The sequence below is a fragment of the Panulirus ornatus genome, chromosome 4 (assembly GCF_036320965.1).
Source record: "Panulirus ornatus isolate Po-2019 chromosome 4, ASM3632096v1, whole genome shotgun sequence".
Classification (NCBI taxonomy): Eukaryota; Metazoa; Arthropoda; class Malacostraca; order Decapoda; family Palinuridae; genus Panulirus; species Panulirus ornatus.
This window is the reverse complement of record NC_092227.1, coordinates 9,826,430-9,833,395: the sequence shown is the minus strand read 5'-3', so window position 1 is coordinate 9,833,395 and position 6,966 is coordinate 9,826,430. Positions and strand designations below refer to the sequence as shown.

The following is a 6,966-nucleotide window of genomic DNA, read 5'->3' as shown; positions in this document are numbered from 1 at the left end:
ATACAACGAAGAGGGTAGCTAGGACGCTATATGGTAAACATGCATTTATATACAAGGATTGCTGGGAACGCTAATCACTTGGCTATACTTGCGCCTGATGGGGAAATAACCATTCGATTGCGTTCCCGACAATCACGCAAATGAGCCGGGTTCGAATCCTTACTGTTGGAGGGCATTATGTGTTCTATGAAAAGTGTGCGTCCACATGCATTATATTTGTTTACATGTACCTCCACCTGTGACAATCAGTTCTGTAAATTTGCTGACTGCTTGTCATGTGAGGCTGATGGGATTTGACCGATCTAGACCCCGTTGCTCATGGACGTGAGATGAAGGGTATTCGATTACCACTAATCGAATTGCCTTTTCTCAATTAGGGGCGAGCATAGCCGAGTGGTTAACGTTCCCAGCAATTACGCAAATGAGCCGGGTTCGAATCCATGCTGATGGAGGGCATTATGTGTTCTATGAAAAGTACGTGTTCATATGCACTCTATTACGGTGTGTGAGAGTGTGTGTCCTTCTCAGGCGATCCAATCCGTTTTGTCTGCATGATTTGGGTTCTGAACCTACCCCCTCCTATTCCTCCTTCGTTAAGGTGGAAACTGAAGTTCTTTTTCAGTACTTACTTTCGCAACAGAAAATGGAGCCTACGCTTTTTTGAGAGACGTACTTTAATTGTACAACCGCCTCTGTTGCTCATCCTAGTTGTCCCTTTGAACTCGACGGTATGGCTCCAGCAAGACAGTACGAACCTTGAGCCAAAAAAAAAAAAGAAAGGTACGACCCTTAAACAAGACGGTACGACCCTTAAACAAGACGGTGCGACCCTTAAACAAGACGATACGACTCTTAAACAAGACGGTACGACCCTTAAACAAGACAGTACGACCCTTGAACAAGACGGTACGACCCTTAAACAAGACGGTACGACCCTTAAACAAGACGGTACGACCCTTGCGCACGACGCTTCGGATCTTGAGCACGTCGGCACAACGCGTGGATGTGATGACCTGGTTTTAATCTAGGTCAGAGTCCAGGTCTTCATACCCAATGGTGATAAGGTCATGTTCATAGGGTCAAGTAAAGCACTACAGACAACTGTTTCGCTGACTCATGAGCAAAGTTGTTATGAGGGTCAAATAAGACATATTTTTGACATTTTCGTCTTTCAAGATCATTTAACCAAGTTATCCCTATAGTAAACATTCTTCGTAGTAAGCATAGAAACCGGAGACTATATTTTCCCTCTCGTTCCAAGAATAGGACAACATCTAATGAAATGTAAAGTTAAAAGAATATATTAATTATTTTCTGCCTCACAAGCATGGCAAATAGAATACACATTTCGAACTCCAGTATTTATATAAAACGTATCTTACGACCTCAATTTTGCTGAGCGAAAACAACTGTAATAACAATATATATATATATATATATATATATATATATATATATATATATATATATATATATATATATATTCCATTACTATGTATTTCCTTCCCCGGTGTCAAACTCTTCCCTGAAAAAGAATTGAAACACAAAAAATTAGTTTCTCTTCGAGGAAAAGTATCATCCACTGTCGACACACACTGGGGTAACTCTAGCCGCTTGATATGAATTCGTTGAAATGAAATTTTTTTTTCATAGATATCAACTTTGATATCTGATCCAACGTCGTTCTCACAGATCCCATATGACGTCAAATGTTCACCTGATGATCCGTTGATATATTGAGTTCACGCTACACAAAAAAAAAAGAAAATTGTCTCTGAAAAACAAAAGACGTTGCTAAAATTCGTATAGTGACGAGGGAAGGCGTTGGTACGTTGGGAATATCTGCTCCGAAAAGATGAAATTGTATTATGTGTTCTGTTGCTTCCATCACCTTGACTTTGAGGTGTTTTGTGCTCAGGTCACCATCTCTACTGGAAAAGGGGAGACAACTTAAGATCGGAAATCAAATAATAAAGATAATAATAATAATAATAATAATAATAATAATAATAATAATGATAATAATGATAATAATGATAATAATAATAAATGACACGTAATAATAATAATAATAATAATAATAATAATAATAATAATAATAATAATAATCAATGATACGTAATAATAATAATAATAATAATAATAATAATAATAATAATAATAATAATAATCAATGACACGTAATAATAATAATAATAATAATAATAATAATAATAATAATAATCAATGATACGTAATAATAATAATAATAATAATAATAATTATAATAATAATCAATGATACGTAATAATAATGATAATAATAATAATAATAATAATAATAATAATAATAATAATAGGGAGGCAGAATACGTTAACACACAACTGAATTGAGATCATCATAAACACCAATACTTAAATACCGAGAATATATATACCGTCTGGGTTCATGATAACATAAGTCTACTAATAACATAACAGGTCGTACTTCATCTGTTTAAAATGCCGGGCAAGTGCGTTTGATCTCCTTGACCTCATCAGTTTACAGGTCACATGAGGCGGCACAGTGTGAGGGGTGGGATCAGGATGACTTAATGTGTCGCGCTTTGCTTTACGAACCATGATTCGACTCTCACTCACTGCTTCAGATTATGTTACATTGTTTTTCTCCTACTCACGTCACTATGATTGTTATATTCTTTTTCTCTCTTTCTTTATATCACCGTCATAGTAACAGCATTGTAAGTTATCAGTGCTATATCTCTCATCATTAGCCCTATTTCCAACGTTCCTAGACTGGATCACGTTCAGTCACTGGACTCCCTGAAACACATCCTCGACTCACGCCCGGTGTGCTGAAGTGAATCATGGAGTTAAACACACACACACACACACATATATATATATATATATATATATATATATATATATATATATATATATATATATATATATATACATATATACATATATATATATATATATATATATATATATATATATATATATATATATATATATATATTCCTATGAGTCCACGGGGAAAATGAAACACGACAGGTTCCCAAGTGCACTTTAGTGTAATAATCACATCATTAGGGGAGATATACATCGAAATATTATCGAAATATTATTCGCACGTTTCTAATCTGTTGTCAGGAATCATCCCATTCTCCCCTCCACCTTTGATTCATACAGCGATCCATCCAACACAGACACGACTCAGGCACTCCTCCTGTGCTGGGAGCGGCCAAAAAAAAAAATAAGAAGAAAAGAGAAAGACTTGCAGGTTGGAGGTTCCAATATCGTCAGACGTGGCACATCCCTTCGTTTGATACCCCGTCTCTGCTCTTGTCTATTAGCTCCTTCTGAGCTGTTGCTCCTCCAAAGGGGAGGCTCTCCACAGAGATGCGACGGCAGAAAATTGGATTCCTTAGATACGTTACTTTGCGTGTCGTATTACTACTACTGCTGCTGCTACTCCTGCTACTACTCTCTCTGTCTCTGTCTGTCTGTCTGTCTGTCTGTCTCTCTCTCTCTCTCTCTCTCTCTCTCTCTCTCTCTCTCTCTCTCTCTCTCTCTCTCTCTCTCTCTCTCAAAGAAGTGGGAGATGACTCGGGGTAGACGCAGTGGGCGGCGAAGGAGTTGGCCGCTGGGGGATCAGCTGCTGGAAGATGGTGGCTGAGGAAGTGAGAGAGAGAGAGAGAGAGAGAGAGAGAGAGAGAGAGAGAGAGAGAGAGAGAGAGAGAGAGAGAGAGAGAGTACTTGCGAAGAGATTCTCCCACTAGCACTAGAATTTCAACCGCACGTCTTCCTTGATGGACGAGACCGACCTTCCTCAGCTGCCACACCTACATCCGTGTCTCGGCTCATCTGAACTGACTTCGACCACTGGCCAAGTTTTCTTTTCAATGTTTCCGCGGCTGTTCCCGCCCATGTGTCTTACTTCTCCAGGGCTGAGTATAGCATAATCGTCCTACGTCCTTGGTTGGGTACTCATTTTTGCTCTTCGTTCGATCCATTCTCGGTGTGTTTCACGGTATTCTTGAAGGTTTGAAATGCCTCGGTACCTTCCCTGTTTGAGAGGCTTTTAGGTTTATTACATCTTTTATACCTTCAGTTTGGCGCCAGGCGTAGATGATATAATACCTCTCCCCTCCTCCTCCTCCTTTCCAGGCAACGTAGCTTCAGCCTTTCATTGCGGTTCATCTGTTCCATTAGCTTTCTTATCCCCCTTTTTTCACTATCACTGAGGAATAATGGTCTGAAACAAGAAAGGCGAATAGCGGGAGGGTTGACTGACTGACTGTGAGAGGGCTGACTGACTGACTGGCTGGTTTAAGGCCAGTGAGAGGGCTGACTGACTCACTGGCTGGTCTTAGGCCAGTGAGAGGGTTGACTGACTGACTGACTGGCTGGTCTTAGGCCAGTGAGAGGACTGACTGACTGACTGGCTGGCTGGTCTTAGGCCAGTGAGAGGACTGACTGACTGACTGGCAGGTCTTAGGCCAGTAAGAGGGCTGACTGACTGACTGACTGGCTGGTCTTAGGCCAGTGAGAGGACTGACTGACTGACTGGCTGGTCTTAGGCCAGTGAGAGGGCTGACTGACTGACTGGCTGGTCTTAGGCCAGTGAGAGGACTGACTGACTGTCTGGTTTTAGGCCAGTGAGAGGACTGACTGACTGTCTGGTTTTAGGCCAGTGAGAGGACTGACTGATGTCTGGTTTTAGGCCAGTGAGAGGGTTGACTGACTGGCTGAGTGGTATTAGGCCAGTGAGAGGGAGATATAAGGGTAGCAAGCGACCAGAGCGAGAAACGCATTTGAAAAGAAGTAAAGGAAATCCTGTTGCAACGCAGCATTGGATAAATGGAGGCATCTGTAAACGTTGACAGTATACAAACGTTCAAAAAATAAAGAAAAAGAAAATAATTATGACAGCCAAGTTCAACCACTGGGGCACCACGAGTGTACCAGACCCCCCCTCTCCCAAGCACAGTAAGAAATAGGTAGATACAAATAGGCAAATAGGTGGTAGACTGAACACAACCAGCGGCAGAGAGAGTAATGTAAAGGGTTTGACCCTAATATGGCATCACGAGACAACACTATAACATCAGCACAACCTCCCTAAACAGCAATGGTCGGTGTTATATGGCTCCCAGTACACCCTAGCCTCAGCCCCGAGCCCAACACAGGACATAGATCCAGTCTGGCAACTCCCCCAGCCCAACATAGGACATAGATATAGATCCAGTACGGCAACTCCCCCAGCCCAACACAGGACATAGATCCAGTCTGGCAACTCCCCCAGCCCAACACAGGACATAGATCCAGTCTGGCAACTCCCCCAGCCCAACACAGGACATAGATCTAGTCTGGCAACTCCCCCAGCCCAACACAGGACATAGATCCAGTCTGGCAACTCCCCCAGCCCAACACAGGACATAGATCCAGTCTGGCAACTCCCCCAGCCCAACACAGGACATAGATCCAGTCTGGCAACTCCCCCAGCCCAACACAGGACATAGATCCAGTCTGGCAACTCCCCCAGCCCAACACAGGACATAGATCCAGTCTGGCAACTCCCCCAGCCCAGCACAGGACATAGATCCAGTCTGGCAACTCCCCCAGCCCAACACAGGACATAGATCCAGTCTGGCAACTCCCCCAGCCCAACACAGGACATAGATCCAGTCTGGCAACTCCCCCAGCCCAACACAGGACATAGATCCAGTCTGGCAACTCCCCCAGCCCAACACAGGACATAGATCCAGTCTGGCAACTCCCCCTGAAGTCTAGATTATCGCATTTATCGGGAGAGCAACTGGTGCTTGTTCGAATATCAGGATATAGTCGAACTAATGCAGGTTTACAGGAATGACTCTCCACTTATTATCATCATCATTATTATTACTTTATCATTATTATCATTATTATGATCATTGCACCCAATAACTCACCTCGCCAGTATAGTCTACTTGCAGGAGGCAACAACAGGAAGAAATTAAGTATTTTTCGTCAACTCGGGAAGGTAATACTGCAGGAGAAAGGATGAGCAATTTCGCGGTAAATTTACCCGCCTTAACTGCCCGGGAAACATGACGTCACAACAACGTATAGTTGCCAGGTGTTGCTATCTTCTTCTGGCCGGGGAAAGAAATCCAGTGGTACCTTTTTTTTTTCGCTAGACTAATGGTTATTTCCTCTCTTTTCAGAATACTGGATAAAAAACACTTTAAACTATAGACTAATATTAAGGGGAAAAATATATATATGGTCTGTAGACACCATAGGCTCAAAAGCGAAGAAGAATCAGATATCCTTCAATCTCAAATTAAATGCTTTGACTTATCGTTATATCAGGATAACGTTATTCGCCTTTAAATCAAACGTGGAAATGCGATATTTATTCGATGATCATATACGACGGAAAAGAGATACGCGGCCTTTGTCTCCGTAGAGAGCTAATTGGGAGCGATCGCCACCGAAAGACAATGTCAAACAATAGCACTTGTTTCAGCTCTCTCAAGTATAATAAAATATATATATATATATATATATATATATATATATATATATATATATATATATATATATATATATATATATATATATATATATATGTGTGTGTGTGTGTGAGTGTATCTTGTAACTCCTCTTTCACAACACCTCACACCCGAAAATGAGGCGTGGGTGCCCGGGATCTGACATTCAAAAAATGGGGGCCCGTACCAGCAATATCCTCTATCTCTATCTCCATCATGGTCCTCTATATCTCTCTCTATCATGGCCCTCTATATCTACCTCCATCATAGTCCTCTATATCTCTCTCTATCATGGCCCTCTATATCTACCTCCATCATAGTCCTCTATATCTGTCTCTATTTCCCATGGCAAATCATTATTGCTGTAGGCACTCGTAGGTACTTAGATAGGTGCTCCATTCTCTTAATGTATCGTTCGTACCATACATAGTACCTCTTGC

The 6,966-nt window shown here is 41.6% G+C and overlaps 1 protein-coding gene across 1 annotated transcript in view; it reads left to right on the top strand.

The window, feature by feature from the left end:
- Ms (neuropeptide receptor myosuppressin) overlaps positions 1–6,966 on the top strand; it is a 93,607-nt gene that overhangs the window by 77,063 nt on the left and 9,578 nt on the right. The window lies entirely within an intron of this gene.